Here is a 16,423-nt window from a genome sequence, read left to right on the forward strand (position 1 = left end):
TGTGGTTTGCCCTGTGCCCATAAAACTGGCTTTTGGCGAACAGAAGGTTTTCATATTCATGTAGTCAGACTGGTCAGTCTTCTCTCCGATGAGGTGTCCTCGTGTTCTGTTTGGGAGGCTTCTCCCTGTCTCCTGGCGGAGGTCGCCTCCCATGCTGACTCCTGGGAGCCTGGTTGTTCTGTCTCACGTGTAGTCCTGCAGTCCACCTGGGATTGGCGTGATGATGCTGTGAAGTCAAGGTCCAAGTTTTCCCCCCACATAGATAGGAAAGCTGAACCAGCCATTTGTTGGCCATGACATCCTTCCCACATGCCCCGCAGGGCATCCCGACTCAGCTTCCTGTGTCTGTGGGCTCCTTTCCCACGGCAGCTCCCTATTTCTGGCTGACTCCTCAAACTGCCTCTTCCATGACTTCTGCCCTGGGGCTGGGCTCCGGTACTGATGGTCTGTGCGGTCTTTTGTTAAGTTTCTACTTGGAACACCTGTAGCTACCTCTCCAGCAAAAACATGTAGTGTCACTACTTTTACCTGTCTGTTCACACATTTAGCATTCAGATTTTGTCTCCATACATCAAAACGTGACTGACAGGACAGGCCTCTTGAGTGTGTCTATGGAACTCGTACACCATGATGTGCTTTTCTTTATTAATCAAGCCTGTGTTAAATAATTTCAAGCCCTCGCTTTTGACTCTTCCTTCTGTTTTCCTCCTTCTAAACTTTTATCAGAACTACCTGAAAATAGAAAGCAAGACTAATATGGTTTTTTTTTTTTTTCCTTCCTATGATCCCATTTCCCCATGTGCTTGGTAAAAGGGGTTTACAATCAATAAAATTATCAAAAGTAAAAGAGACCAGGAAAGTTGTGACGAGTAAACGGAATGGAAGATTTGACTAATCCACAAAGCAATTAACCTCTTTTTAAGTAATCTGGAGCCAGCCTTGCGAGTGGATTAGGAGTGCCGAGGAGGGTTTATTTTAGGAAACTGATTTTAAAATAACCCATTTCCCCTTCCTACATTGGTATCCTCTGACTTTGCTTCTGCAATCCTTCACATAGCCTCTGTTTCTTCCCATATCCTGAGATGAATTTTCAGAAAAGACACTTCATCAAAAACTTTATCCTGAGTTTGCTACAATTAAAAAATAATTAGGAGCAATAAAAGAAAGCCCATAAGGACACAGAATGCTCTGCAAGGAAGCCCGAGCAGCTCGGCTCTGCATGAGCTGGTGCGTGTGCGCTGTCATTGCTAGAGGTTAGCTCCACTGCTCAGACATCTCAGTGGCTGGACACCATCCATCGCACCCGGCTGATAAGCAGGCACCATTTCTGGAGAAAAGTCCCTTAATTACTTTTTATGAACGGAGAGCAGCTCGCTTTGTAAAAGAAAATCGCTGCACAAAGTTCTGGGCCACTCTGGGAGTTGACAAGCATCTGTTCTCCAGAAACCAGGGCTCTGATTGTTTCAGAGACAGCAGAACTTAGCTCTGGACTGCTGTTGCTGTAGCACTGCTGTTTATGAAGCCATTTCCCCTTTTATTTTCTTCCCCAAACCATACAGCGATGTTATGAAGACAGGGATATTATGTTTTGGAAAGGAGGAAGCAGAGGCTCAGGGATTTCAAGGATGTGGGCCCAAAGGCATTCAACTCACAGGCTGGTAATGAGAACAGCTCCAGTTTATTGAGCGCTTAGTGTTTTCTGAGAACTTTTCTAAGTGCTTTGCACATAATGAATTTTTAAATGTTCACATTAGTCCTGTGAGGGAGGGCTATTCTTATCCACATATTACCCATGGGGATGTTGAGGCATGGAGAGGCTAAATAAGATTCAGGATCCTAGTACCCAGGAGCCTGATGCCCTGGGAGCCCAGGCTGTGCTGCACCCAAGGGGGCTTCAGCCCCTGTGCTGGGCTTTGGGGCTCCTGCTGCGATCCTGCAGCTCCTGCGGGTGCACAGGCATCCAGATCTCACTCTGTCCTGGGCCAAGCCAGTGGCTGCGCTTCCTCGCAGTGCCTACCGAGGGGGTGGGAGACGCCACTTGATTTGATCGCGCTCTGCTTCCCCATCTCCTCTGTCCACTGTTCATCAGCGCAGACTCATCCTGCTCTGGGACTTCCTCTCATGTGGCTCTTGGTGGTCACCCACGCGCCTCTGCCCGGAGGCGTCCCAGCCCACCACGTGGGAAGGCGCAGCGTAGCTCATCCCCATGATGTGCACGTCTTTCCCTCGGTCCCGGAATTTGCTGTTCCTCGGAGCTTTGCGTGTGCACACCCCTCCCCCCCACACACACACACACAATTCCAGCTCTGCAGCCTTGGCCACCTGCGTCTGCTCTTCCCTCCAGGCTCAGGCTTTGCGGGGACACCTTCGTGTCCTTCAGTTTCGTGTGTTGGTGACTCTGTGCTGGGAATCTTGATCCTGTCCTATGGTCACCTGTCCAGTGACTGTGCTTTGTGTAGTACTGTGCCCTTGTAGGCAACATCTCCCCCATTTTTTGCTCTTCAAAACTTTCATACTTACTCTTGACTTTTGGGTTATATACATTTTAGGACGACCTGCTACATTCCCCACCCAGCAGGCAGCTGTTTTTATTAACACTGCATTTAATTTGTAGATTAATTTGAGGTGAATTGAGATTGTTTTTCAATTTTGAATCTGTTCATGAATGTAATATCCATCTCCACTTACTGCAATTTTCCTGTTTTTAAACATTTTATACAAATTTTGTTAAATTTCTAAGAATTTTATGTGTTGCTATTGTGAATAAGTTCATTTTTGCTATTGTGTTTACTGAATGATTTTAATGACTTACAACAATGCTTCTCAATTTTTAATGTTCATTTTGTACATAGGATCTTTATTTAATTTTTCCTAATTATAATTTTTAGACTGTCGATTTTCTATGTAGATAATGTATACTAATATGAGCTTCAAAGTTTTGATTTCTGGTTCAACTATTGTTTTTATTATTATTATTATTATTATTATTATTTTAGTTCATTGTCCAGCACTGTTTGTACATGGTTGAATTAAAGCTTTCTTGTTTTTATTTTGATTTTTGTGTTTTATCAATATTGTTACCATAATTTTGCATGTTAAAATTGTAAATTTGGATTATAGTGGAAGAGATAAGAGTCAGCTTCTCCAAATTTTCTAATCTCTAGTGGGAAGTACCATTAAAATATGTTGTTTGTTTCTTCCTGTTTTCCAAGTTTCTATGCCTGTGTCTGTTCCAATATATATGTATTCACACAGATTGCAAGATTCATAGAATATTTGAACACATATGAATCTGTTTCTAGTCCCACTTAACAATAGAAATAATTGAAATTTAGTACATTTGTAGAATGCCTTCCTTCTTTTTACAGCTAAGTAATGCATCATGGTATGGTGTATCATTTACCTATTAGTGCACTTTAATTGTTTTGTATCTGTAAATAATGCTGAAACAAACTAATTTGAATTTATATACAAATTATATGCAATACCAATCATGATGCTGTATTTCCAAATTCATGTTATAAGGAAATAAATGTGTTCCTAAAAGTGAAACCTTTGAGTAAAAGGATAACCTTGTACTTTTCAAACTTCGTGTTATGGGAAAGAAATCATATACTGAAGCAGGGACACCACTGTGGTGGACCTTCCTGCTCTCCTCACCCAGTTATGGTCAATTCATGATCCATCTGGTGGCAGGTAACCCGTACCTGTTCCCCTCTGCAACTGAAATGTGTACAAGTGTTTCAATGTGTTATCCAAAAAATATAGTTCATTTTTAGAAACATAAGCACGGAACCATTATCATATCTAGAAAATTAACAGCATTTCTTAATAGTACCAACTATCTACCCAGTATTCACATTCCTAATGGTATTGATTTTGTTTATACTTAAAAAAGAAAATCTGGATCCAAATAAAGTCTGTGTATTGCAGTTAGTTACTGTGTCTCTTAGATTTTTATTTACCCACATATTCCCCCTGCCTTTGTCCATTTTTTCAATTTGTTGAAGAAAATGTGCTACAGAGTTTCCTGTTGTTTGAATTTGTTAATTGCATCCTGTTCTTTTATTCTCTGCATGTGCTGTAAGTCAGGAGTTAGATGACAAACTGCACTATCCAATAAAGTGGCCACGGCCCCTTGTGATTATTTTAAGCTAATTGAAAACAAATCAGCTTGAAACTTTAGTTCCTCAATTGCAGTAGCAAGATTTCAAAAACTTGTTAGCTCTTTGTGGCTGGTGGCTACCACATAGGACAGCCAAGATCAGATCCCCGTTGTCCCAGGGACTACTGTGGCTGCACAGCGCTGATTGGGCGGCTTGCTTGGATGGGCTGATGGATGTCCTCCCTCCTCCCTTCAGGAGGCCCCTAACATCTGGTTGTCTTTGTGTGATTTTAGCAGCCACTGGTGGTCGTTACTCAAATGCACTGCGTCCTTGGAATTTCCACATGCCATGCCCTAACATCACGGTTCTTAGTGGTGATTCTGATTAGGGGACACATTGGGGTTTTAAAACAGGTTTCAATAGCTTTTAAATATAAATGCAGCAGGTTTAAGATCTGCTTGTATTTGAACTTTATAAAAACACTCTTGTGTCTGTGTCTTCCGAAACTTGTACTTTTTCCAAAATCCTGTTTCTCAGTCTCCTTAGCGTGGCCTGGAGCAGTAGTGCCCTTCCTGAGCAGGTGACTGACTGGCTGTCACAGGTCCACAGGCCCCACAGTACACGTATCCCTTCTCCACATGGGTTTTAGTGTTTCCAGTTCATGCCATCAGCAGTGCCCTTACAGACACTCTTCCCTATGCCAGCTGTGCCCACATCCAGGCAGGGCTCTGGGGCATCGCCTTGGAGTGACGCAGCCTGGTGATGGGGCTGTGTCCACAGACGCCGTTACGGACAACCTCTGGCTCCTGCTCTGATTCCAGCAGCTGGTGGCTCAGCCTCTGCTGCCAGATGGCATTTCTGGGCCATGAAGACATTGATGACTGTTGTGCCTTGGGATGTCCCCTTTCATCTTTGCAGTGGTTTTGGGATGGTGGCTTGTGTCACTTGTGAATTCAGAAGTCATGACACGAAGGCTACGTCATCATGTCTTCAGGTTTGGTGGTCAGAATGCAGACCCTTGCTGGAATTACAGGTGGAGCCCTCTGCTTGATGAAGCGGCTTGGGTTTTTACCACTTGTTACTTGGGGCATGTGGTGTGAAGAGGAGCAGATTTCTATTCTGAGTTCAATGTGTATCAGTGTTTTTCACCAAGGGTGATCCCCTGGGGAGGGTACTTGCCAATGTCCAGAGATGCTTGTCCTGGTGGGGAGTGGGGGTTGAAGATACCACTGGCATCCAGTGGGCCTAGGCATGGGTGTGGCCAGATTTTGTCCAGGACAATGCCCAGCACAGCCCACCACAGCAAAGAATTATTGGGCTCAGTATAATCATAGTGGCAAGATAAAAAATAATTGTGGAAAGCAAATAACTCCCTACAATGTTAAAGATTGTATTTTGTGTGCCAACATGTCAATGATAGTAGGAGAGGGCCCTGATGCGCACGAAGGGGACTCGTCAGGGTGTCCTGGGAGTACCACACAAACGTTTGGAAAGTCACGCCACGTGATACAAAAGATTGCTCGTCACGAAGTGACGTGCACGGACGTGTACCGGCCGTGCCTTGCAGAATCCCTGGGTCTACTGTCTGCTCACACCTGTGCGTGGAACTCAGTCACTGCTGTGGGCACTCTTCCCGTCCCTGCCTCTGGAATGGCCCTGCTCCCAGCCATTGCCATCCTCCAAGGGGAAGGAGAAGGGAGGTATTCCCACGCTCATCAGGAACAGTGGAAGCAGGATCTGGTCTGAGTTTCGGAGCTTTGGAGTAGAACCGGACATGCGTTCTACCGGGAAGCCCAACTTTGCAAGGGGCTGTCCCATAACCCTCCTGTGGGCTTTGACAAAGGGAGCAAGGTGGGGGGCTGGGGGAAGGGCAGATAACAGCCCTATGTAATCAGCATTTTATTACCGTCCTCAGGAAGTAGGAATAGGGAAAAAAGTAGGTTGGAGCAAGGAAAGTTAATTATGTGAGGTTATTTGACAGGAAATTACTAAATACAAACAGACAGAAGAAACACATTTTAAAGCAGGCTCGGAAATCTCAGGTTACTCTGCTGTGTGCATTCAAAACCCCCAAAGCAAATTCTGAAAATAGCAGTTTAAACAAAAGCTATCTTATCTGATAAAAGTATTTCAAACACAAAGGGAAATTTATATATTGGGCAGACAATCTTAAAATAAACCGATTTTGTTGATAGCACTGCAAATTTAATTGTGGGAAAACCCCTTCAGATGTCTGAATTTATCTTGTAAATGTTTTGAATTTATTTTGAATCCAGCATCTCAGTCGTATGAAGGGACGTGTGTGTGTATGTGTGTGTGTATGTGTGTGTGTGTGTGTGTGTGTGTGTGTGTAGTTCAACCTGGAAAATTATGTGTATCTGAAGTAAAATGAAAATTACTTGTGTTGGTTTTTTTTTTTTTTCAGTATTCTTTCAAAATTCATTGAGTTCAGTACTAATTTGTTTTGAAAGTGTATCAATAATACAACTGAGAAAGTGTTATCTAGGATATTTATTTTCAGAGGTCATATGTTTAAGACCTTTTAATTATTCTTTAAATGATGAACTTAATCTCATTTACAGTTGCCAGAATTTGCAAAAATTTCTGTACATTAGCCAAACATATTTGGTAGGGTTTTTCTTTACAAAGCTAAGTGATTACAGAGCAGGATCTTCTCCTACTGTTTCTAGTCCTTTCATGGTCCTTTTCCAAGGAAAAGTTTATTTCTAGATACTTCTAGTGGGGGATTCTTGAAGGTCTTTTTTTGACAGTTGAAATATTGAAAAGTCATATGAAAATTGGGTGGCTATGAATTTACCCCCTCTGTGAATAAAGTCGCACATTCCATGCTAGTTCAAAGAAAAAGGAGTATTTTGAAAACAAATGGAGCTCAGAGTCTGCATTCCTTTTCAAAGGCCAACACCTGCGAGAGGAATGCAGGTTGATTCCACTTGACCTTCAACTGTGGAGCCAGGCCGTGTCCTTGGGGGTGCTGGTGGCTGAGGAGCACCTTGCTCTACACGGCAGCATCTCCAGGACACCCCTCTTCAGCCTGGTGCAGGAAAGGAAGACATGGGGACAGGCGGGAGCAGTCAGGAGTGCATCCTGCCACTGCTGTGGAGGGTCGCTCTGTACGCCACGAAGTCGCAGGGTGATGGATAAGCAGGTGCAGATAACTTGTGATAAGCCACAACCCCTCTGAGCAATCAGGCTTAGGTTTGCAAGTCCCGAGAAGCCCCTGGCAGACGGTATCCGTACACTTAGCTGAGTCCACCGTGCGTCATGGTGAGAGGCAGGCACCCTTGAAGCTCCAGACGCGTCCTCATGGTGCATTAATAATTCCTTAGGATGGAATTCTTTGCCTTGAGTGGTACTTCCCCGCCTTCCGCCACTCACTTTACTTCAGCAGTTTATTGAGCTAAGGAGCTAAATGTACAATTCAACACAGGGTGAAAGTTACACATAGAATATTCTTTTTGAATAAACAATGTATCCATCCACGCAACTTTTGATGGGAAAGCGCAGAGGTCTGGCCCATTTGCCCCCCTGTGATTAATTCTTTATTCCTTTATCCGACAAGTCTCTCCTAATTGCCTGTTAGGTGCCAGGAAGGAGGGTGCAAGCTGCCTCCCTAGCAGCCCTTACAGTTTACTGTCATGTGGTCACACCTGCCCTACACCCTAGCTCTGTGATGTCGGGCAAGTGACAGTTCCTCTCTTCCTCAAAGTTTGTTTATTGTATAAATTAAAGCATTTCTCCAGATGAGCCATAAGCTCCTGTACAGTGCTATTTTGTTCTGAACATAGACGTTTTCCTGTATTGTTAGCTCCATGATGGAGCCAGCCACTCTGGGCGTCACTAACGGTGCTGGGACTGAGTCCACCAGCCTGATAGTCTCTGTGCAGGTTGGAGTGCTGCTTTGATTTCCAGTTGACGACTTTCCTTTCCTGAGTTGACACCACTGGGTATCTCCAACCTGTTCTGGCTGACAGACGCATGGTGTCCTAAGGCTTGGGTTACTTTAAAGGGGGAGCACGGGTTTCACCCACGCCGGACACGTTTCACCCAGGGTGGGAGGGTGGTCTTCGGTCACAGGAGAGCCTTGTTCCTGTTTCCCCTTATTGACCACCAGCTCAGTGGAGCTGGCAGACCACATTATGCTCCAGGTGGACTAATGGGGACTGGGTCTCGTGCAGCCTAAGGTTATTGGTAATGTCCATGAGCTCGGCCACTGCCTGTGTCGTCTGTTTGTGTAAATAAAGTTTTATGGGAACAGCCAGGTCCACCAATGAATGGACTCTGTCTATAGCTGCTTATGGGCTTCAGAGCACAATTAAGCAGCTGGGACAGGGACTCTGTGGCTCTCAGAGTCAAAGTATTAGCCATCTGGCCCTTAACAGGCAAAGTTTGCTGAACCTGGATTGTAGGATACACTACCAGAATTCAAGGCTCCTTTCTCTAGATGGATAGGTGTGCGGGTACTCCAGGAAGCACAGTTTTTCTGTTTTATTTTATTTTTTTTGCAATATGTCCTGAGGGTTGAGCCTTCCTTTGTGACTTTCTGATTCCATGCTGTGGAGAGAACAGTATTTGGTAGCGATACGCCTCCCGTTTTTTATTTGTTTGGAAGATTCCGTTTCCGTGACTGGAGTCATCAGGATCTGGTCCAACCCTAAGTTATTACGGAAGCGTTTTTATCCTGTTAAATGTGGTCCTAGCTTTCTTTGCATTTCTGTGATGAGGAAGGATGGGACAAAATTTCAGAACTGTGTGAGCCCTTAGGCCACATTCACCCCCTTCCCTTCTGTTGTCCTGGGTCTGGGTGCTTGGCACCTACAGGAGGGAAATTCTGGCCATTCCCCCAGCGAACTAGACCCAAGGCAGCAGACCATAGGCAACGTCCTCAGACCAGCACAGCTGCATCCAACCTCTGGGAATGGGCAGGGGCAGAGCAGGAGTCGGTCCTTGGTGTCTTCGCAGGGCCGGGAATGGGTTTGTGTACCAGGGTCAGTTTCCCTTTGAAGGTTTTAAACGTGAGGACGACAGCTACTCAGTCAATGCCGGTTACAACAGAGTATGTGAAAATAAGGGGAAAATAAGGACGTTCCGGAGCAAACAGGTCTCCTTTTATGGGTTCAGATGGGCCTACTGAGACCAGGGCTAGCATGGAACTATTTCTGATTAAATATTGGTTTCTTGGATACATAAACTCTTTGGAATTTAAAGTGGCCCAGTGACAAATTGACAGGTGTGACTTGAGGCCTCGTGTTCATGGCCGTGTTGCTGGAAATTCTGTTGACTTGGTCCACACTGACTGAGCCCCTGCCTTGTGCCAGATGTCCGGCTACCTCCTGTTCCTGCCTCCGAGGGGCTTCTGGGCGTGACCCACGCTTCCCTCAAAGGTGTCAAACGCCCCCAGAGGCAGATGATGGGCGGGGGAACACGGTGAGAAGGGACACTCGTGTTGGAGTGACAGTAGACAAGGCCACTCAGAAGGGTTCCTGGGACAGGAGTGTGTCTGTTCTCGCTGTTGCCGTGTGTCCCTCCACAAGGCGCGAGTGGCTTAATTCCCAGTGCCACTGTATTCAGAGATGTGCCTTCAGGAGGTGACAGGGTGGAGGGGCTCGGTCCCCATGGATGGGACCAGTGTTGTTATAAAGAGGTTGAAGGGCGCCGCCCTGGCTTCTCCTGCCCGAGGACAGCAGGTGCCATCTGTGGAGTGGAGCTTCATCCGGTACCAGAGTCGGGTCTGCGGGCTCCTGGCCGTGGGCCTCCCAGCCTCCTGAACTGCAAGGACTCAGTTTCTTTACTGATAAGCTCCCCTGACTGCGGCGTTTGGTCACAGCAGCAGGAGTGACTGACCCGGGCAGCATCCTCATCCTTGAGAGGGCGGTGTGCGTGCACAGGCCTCCTGGCCCACGGAGGGGACTTCTCAGGCTTCACAGCTGCCCCCGAGCTCTGTCCTGGTGGAGAGAAGAGTACCCAGCAGTGTAAAATGAACAGCTTCCATCCTGAGAGGGAGGGAGATTGAGTCACGCGGGATTGTGGGTGGAACACACAGGAGGCCACCGTTCTGCAGGGTCCAGGGCAGACCCCAGGCCCGGTGGCCTTGCCCTCCCTCCCCAGAGCCCGGCTGGGCTTTCCCTAATGGCTTCTGCTCCTTTCTTTGGCACTTCACAGAATCCTTTCCTTCTTCCCAGGAGATTTTATAATTAACAGAGATAAAGGCAGGAAATCTGTAATAAAGTACCGACTTCCATGTTTGCCAGATTGCAACACACACACACACACACACACACACACACACACACACACACAGCCGGCAGCCCGCAGAACAGTCCAGTCTGGAGGGAGGAGATCAAAGGGCAGCCTTCTGCCTGGGCTGGTGCAGGGCTGCTTTCCCAGGCGGCCCACATCCTGCCCTTTCGCAGCCGAGACAGGCAGAGGAGGAAGTGGGCGCCTGCTGTTCTCGGGGACGCGCTCTTTCTTGATTCCAGGCCTAGAGAGTGTGCCTGGCAGTTTGGGAATGATAAGCACACATCTGCTCTCATTCACAAACAGCTCCAGGAGGTGCGGTTTTAAATTACCACCGACCACTGCTAGCCCTCCCCGTAATCCTATAAAGATGGCAGGTACGATAGACCTGAGGTAGGGCCCTATCACACCAGCCGGATCAAATAGCCCGAGCGCCTGAGGATCAGGTTGCAACAGGAACACCCTAATCTCCACTCCTTTGTGCTTCCTCTCCCTAAAAGGGTGGGATTGGATTTGGAGGTGGGAGGGGAGTTGTGTGGAGCTGCTCTCACCATGTAAGGAAAACCTCGGGGCTGCCGGTCCTGTCTGGAGGGCTCCGCAGAAAGGCCAGGAACAAGACCGCCCCTGTGAGTCTCCAGCCACTGCTTCTGCAGCCTGGCAGTTGGGGCCTCCTCGCTGGAGGGGCCTCCTTGGAGAAGGGAAGCAGCACTGGCGGGCCAGGTGGCTGGGCGGGGCTGGGTCAGCTGCATGTGACCCCGCCTCCGCTGTGCCCCTGCTGAGTGTCCAGGGCAGCCCAGGGGATTATGCTTCCTCTGGGGCCCTTCAGTGCTGTCGATATACTTAGCAATTACCGTGCCGGTTTGGGAATTTCCCTAGGACCAGCCAGGACTTGTTTCCAAAATAACACCTCTCAAAGCATGCAGAGACTTTGAGAAATTAGATAATGGTGTGATATTTATAAAATGAATTACGTTGTGTTAACGAAGTCTGGGCAGATGGTTCTGATGCTGAAGTGAATAACACCTTATGATTCATTAAGGTTGGGGGAAAAGAGCTTTCTGAAAAGTTACTCCTTTACAGCTGAGTCTTTCCAAAAAATTGAGACAACTCACCAAGTAGGTAATGCATCTTCCGGGTAATGTTTATGTCTGGGCCTGTGTGGCGTGGTCAGATGGTCCCGTTTCATTCATAAACACACAGGGAGCATTTAAAATATGCTTGCCCCTGTGTGCTGAGAGATGCAAAGATAATACTTCTTGCTCCTGTCAGCCATGGGTTCTGTCTAGTGGGGGAGACAGATGCATAAACAGATAATTGCAATACAGTGAGCTAAGTGCTAGCAGAAGGATGGAGGAGTGCCACAATGGTATGAGGGGTGTCAGTTTACAGTGCAAACGGAGAAGAGAGTAGCCCCACTGGGAAGCTACATTTGAGCAGTATGTGAAGGAAGAGGAGGGATTTTTGAAAGCAGAAGAGGGTATTGTCTTACTTTGGTCCCCTTATTCACCAGCTTCCTGGTACCCCAGGGCCTTTGCACATTCACATTCACATTTGGCTCCTCTTATGTACCTGCTTCTTGTTAGCCCTAAGCCTTCTGCCTGGAAAACACCACTGGCTCTCTTAGCTGGTTTGTTCCAGTAGAAACCAGATCCCCTGCTGCTGCTTCCCTGGAAAAGCCTGACTTCTCCAGGTCAGTTGCTCCACCCGGTGTGGTCATTCTTCAGGCTCCTCTCCTGGACCTGGGCACAGGTTGCAACATTTGCATGATTATTTGAATGAGATCTGGTCTCCCATTAGGCCGAGCCTGCCTTTGTTCACCTCTGGTTCTTGACTAAATGATCATTTGTTGAATGAGTGAGAGGAAGGGCATTTCAGGTTCAAAGAATGGCAGGGAGCTAGGTACCTTGGGTCTTGGGTTGTGTGAATTGAGGGAGGCTGGAGATTAACCGTTTTGAGGCACTTTGAAGACCTAAGCCTCGTTTATGTGTGAGCTTAGTTAATATGCTTAATAATAATATTGTTATTTTTGTTGTAATATTATCATATTGATATTAAGCATATAATAATGAATTATTGATAATGATTATTAATAACAAATTATTATTATTATTATTATTTGGTACTGGGGATTGAACCCAGGGACATTTAACTACTGAGCCACATCTGCAGCCCTTTTTAATATTTAGAGAGAAGTTCTCAGAGAGCCGCTGGGATTACAGGCGGGCACCACCACACCCAGCTAATATGCTTAATTTTTAAGAGACATCAAAATCTGCTTCTTGATTAAATTTTCTGTATCAGATGCTTTCAGTTGAAGACAAAATAGTATAAAAATGTTTTGCAATATGGTTTTGGGACTTAACTAAGTGTACTTTTAAAAAAATGGTCGAAATAGAACATACCTACAGAAAAACATGCAACATAGGGTTGTGTCGCCAGAAGGACTGTCCCAGCGTGGACCACAGATGGAACCCTCACCACGTCAAGAAGTTGGCCACTCCCTGGGGCGGAGCTGCAGCGGTTTGGACTCATGGTGCCTCAGCAATGGAGAGGAAGGGGCAGAGGATCTTCCTTCAGGCTTCCTAAGAACAGGCGCCGTACCTTCCCCCATGTGGAGTCTGAGAACGTGGTGGGCTTCTGTCCCGTCCCTGGGAGGGTGAAGCCCACAGGGTGGCAGGTGGGCAGAATCCTGCCCCTGGCCTCGCCAGGGAACCGCTTCCTGGGTGTGCCCCAGGTGTGGTGCCTGCAGGCTGGGTCCAGATCTGTCCCCCAGTGTTGTCCGGGAAGCACTGATGGTGTAACCAGCTCCTACACCGCCTTTGGGGTCCCAGGGAACACATGGTGCTGGAGCGTGGGGAGTGAGTACCTGCTCGAGGCTCGCCGGCCGTGCCCTGTAACCGTCTTTGGTGAATTTCTGTTTTGCTTTGCTCTTCTGCTGTGTGGGGACCAGGCAATCTGCTCCTAAGAGCGCCGGGCGGCTTTAAGGCACTCATGGATCCAAAGTGCTCCCAACAGGACCTGGCATGGAGTATTAAGCACTCAAGAAAAACAGAAGGCAGTCCAGTCGGAAAGACCTTTTCTTTTCTGCCTAAGAACGTGTGCATCCCTCAGGGGTAACCAGTGAGGACTTTGGAGAGGGACTTCTGGTGTAGGAAAATAATCTCACTGGCAGGGACCGTGAGACTTTGCTAGTGTGTGGCGCAGTCTCCTGTGTCTGCCCTGGAGTCTGTGCAAGGGTGTTTTCCCCTGCAGCATGTTAACCTGACTGGTAGAAAACTGCAAGGTGTCCCTTTGTGGACTCTTTGAAAATGCTCTGTAGTTTGAATTGAAGCACTGCTCTGGGGGAATTGTTTAGAAATACATGCTGACGTGCCACTCTGAATTGATGATCGATGGATTATTTTGATAGACACTGGACTAGGTAAATAGTTTTCTCTCTTTGTTGCTGGGGATGGAGCCCAGGGCTTCACGTGTACTAGGCGTGTATTCTACCCCTGAGCTATGCCCCTAATGCCAGTTGTTAATTTCCTCAGTCACATGATCACTTTTGACCTTGAGTTTCTGATTCGAGGCACTATTGAGCCTCCTCCCTGGGTAATGGCTGAGTCCTTGAGGGGCGTGCCAGGGACCCACGATTGACAGCTCCTGGCTCTTCAGCTGTTCAAGGTGCCACCAGCGAGGTGGCAGTGTCTGTGCTGCCTCAGTGTGACCCTCCTGTAAGGTTGCTTTTTGTAGAAGATGGCAGGAGAGCCACAACCAACACCTTGGTACAGAAAAAAGGGCATACAAAAGAAACAACTCTCTTTGCAAATAATACGCGGAGCCGAAGATGATTTGACTGCTTTCTTACAACTGCAGGGAGGCAAGGATCTGTGTGGGAGGCGTGTCAGGAAGAAGCAGGAGGGATGCGCATTTAAAGGGAATTTCAGTTGCATCTTTGAGGTTATAAGCCAGCACTTGGGCGTGCGTGGGGATGGGACCCGCCAGTGGGGAGGCAAGAGCAGGGATCCCGGAAGGAGCCCCACCCTGGAGGACAGACCCAAGGAGCAGCAACGTCAGGGAGAGATGAGTAGGTGGGACTTGGGTGCGTGGGTCCAGGGCAAGGGTCAGGTTTAGAGCAAGAGCATCGGAAATAGATGGAGAAAGGTAAAGGCGTTTGCCTAGAGAGCACTGAGCAGGGAGCCCTCCTCCAGAGCTGCGGAAAAGGGTGTCAACGCTGCTCTCCGGGCTGGGCTGGGAAGGGTTCTGAGACCACTTCCAAGCCGCGGGGCAGCGGGTTTCCCTGGGTGTCCTTCTGGGCAGTGGGCTTCCTGCATGATAATTCCCTTCCACCCATTGAGAGCAGGATGCAGCCTCAAGCAAGGTTAGCGCTGCGCCAGGCTGTCTGTCAGGAGTGCGCTTTCCATCGCAGGCCGGGCCCTCCCGCCCAAGACCTCTGAGGCTCACTTTTGAAATCTTACAGGTGCCTGTCTTTGTCTGCTTAAACCCCACCGCCACCCTCGGGCCCTTTCCCACCTCGGTGAGGAGTAACTCAGTGGCTCTCTATGGACGGGCGATGGTGTGTGTCCCGTGGCTGTGGCCTGCCTCGAGGACTCCTGCCCGTGTCTCAGGGAGATCTCGGTTACTGAGGAGGTGGCAGATGGGCCCGGGGCATTCTGGAGGGTGTTCCTGTGACACAGGCGCATGCCTTCAGTTGGGTGCAATCACTGGGGACACAGGAAACCTCCACACTTGGAAGGCAACGAATATGATCTGCCCTAGAAACTAACACAGCGCCTGGCAATAATGGGGAAACTAGGTGTGTGGTAGATGGTAAATAAATGGTCGCTAGAGGAACTTACAAATGGGGCTTCAAGGAAGGAAAGATACTGGTAATTTGGAAACCACTGGGTGGGGGTGCAGGATGGTAAAGGGCAGGCATAGACACATGGCTCTAAACCATAAAGGATTTTTTAGAATAGAATCATTTCGTTTTCATGGTACACGGAAGCACATTTTGATTCTTAAATATCATCGAGCATTTAGAATTTCATATTTTCAGTATTGATTTTCTATGAATGCCTTTCAGGTTACTGAAGCAAATACTGAACAGGACAGATCCACAGAGACCTAAAGATGGTCTTCAATTTCAGATCTTTAATCTGATATTCCCACATCTATTTGAAAGTACTCACTGAGAAAAGTTGTACAGCAGACTCTCTTTTAAAAAAGTTCTGTGGTCAGTCAATAAACTGTTATTCTTGGCAAAAATTTTTAAAAAGTTCCATGTTACTGGGGTTCAGCGTGACATTCCCCCGCACGCGCAGCGTGAGCTGATGATCCCAGCCATCCTTCCTCCACCCCCAGCCCACCAGGCCCCTGCCCCCCAGTCCTCAGGACTCAGGATTTCACTGTCAGATGGATGTTTTTAGTTTCCACACATGAGGAAGAACATGTGGTGCTTGTCTTGCTCTGTGTGACTTACCTCGCTTTACGTAATGTCCGCCAGTTCTATCCATTTTACAGAACGTGGCAGGATTTTATTCTCCTTTGTGGCTAAATAATACTCCACTGCTTTATTTTTCACGCACTCTTCTTTTTTGCTGATTCCACATTTTAGCTATTGTGAATAACGCTGTAGGAAACGTCCGTATGCAGGGATCCCTTTGGAATGCTGGCTCCTTTTCTTTCAGATACGTACCCAGGAGTTGGTGGCTGGATTGCCAGGTAGTCCTATTTTTAATTTCTTGAAGAAAGTGTTTTCCATAATGGCTGTTCATTTAATCAACAATCCCACCAACAGTGTTGTAGGATTCCTTCCCACCCCCCACCATCCTCACTAGCCTCTGTTCTTTTTCTTTTTTTCCTTCTTTCTTTGCTAGTGACCATCCTAATTGGGGTGGGATGGCCTCTCCTTGATTAGATTTGCTAATGACATGGAACAACTTTTCACATATTGGCCACGTGTATTTCTTCTTTTGAGACCTGTCTGTTCCAGATCATTTTCCCATTTCTAAATGGGATTACTTGTTTTTTAATCATTGAGTGTCTTGAGTTCTTTCGAGATTCTGGAGGTCGACCCT

The sequence above is a fragment of the Sciurus vulgaris genome, assembly GCF_902686455.1.
Source record: "Sciurus vulgaris genome assembly, chromosome: 7".
NCBI lineage: Eukaryota > Metazoa > Chordata > Mammalia > Rodentia > Sciuridae > Sciurus > Sciurus vulgaris.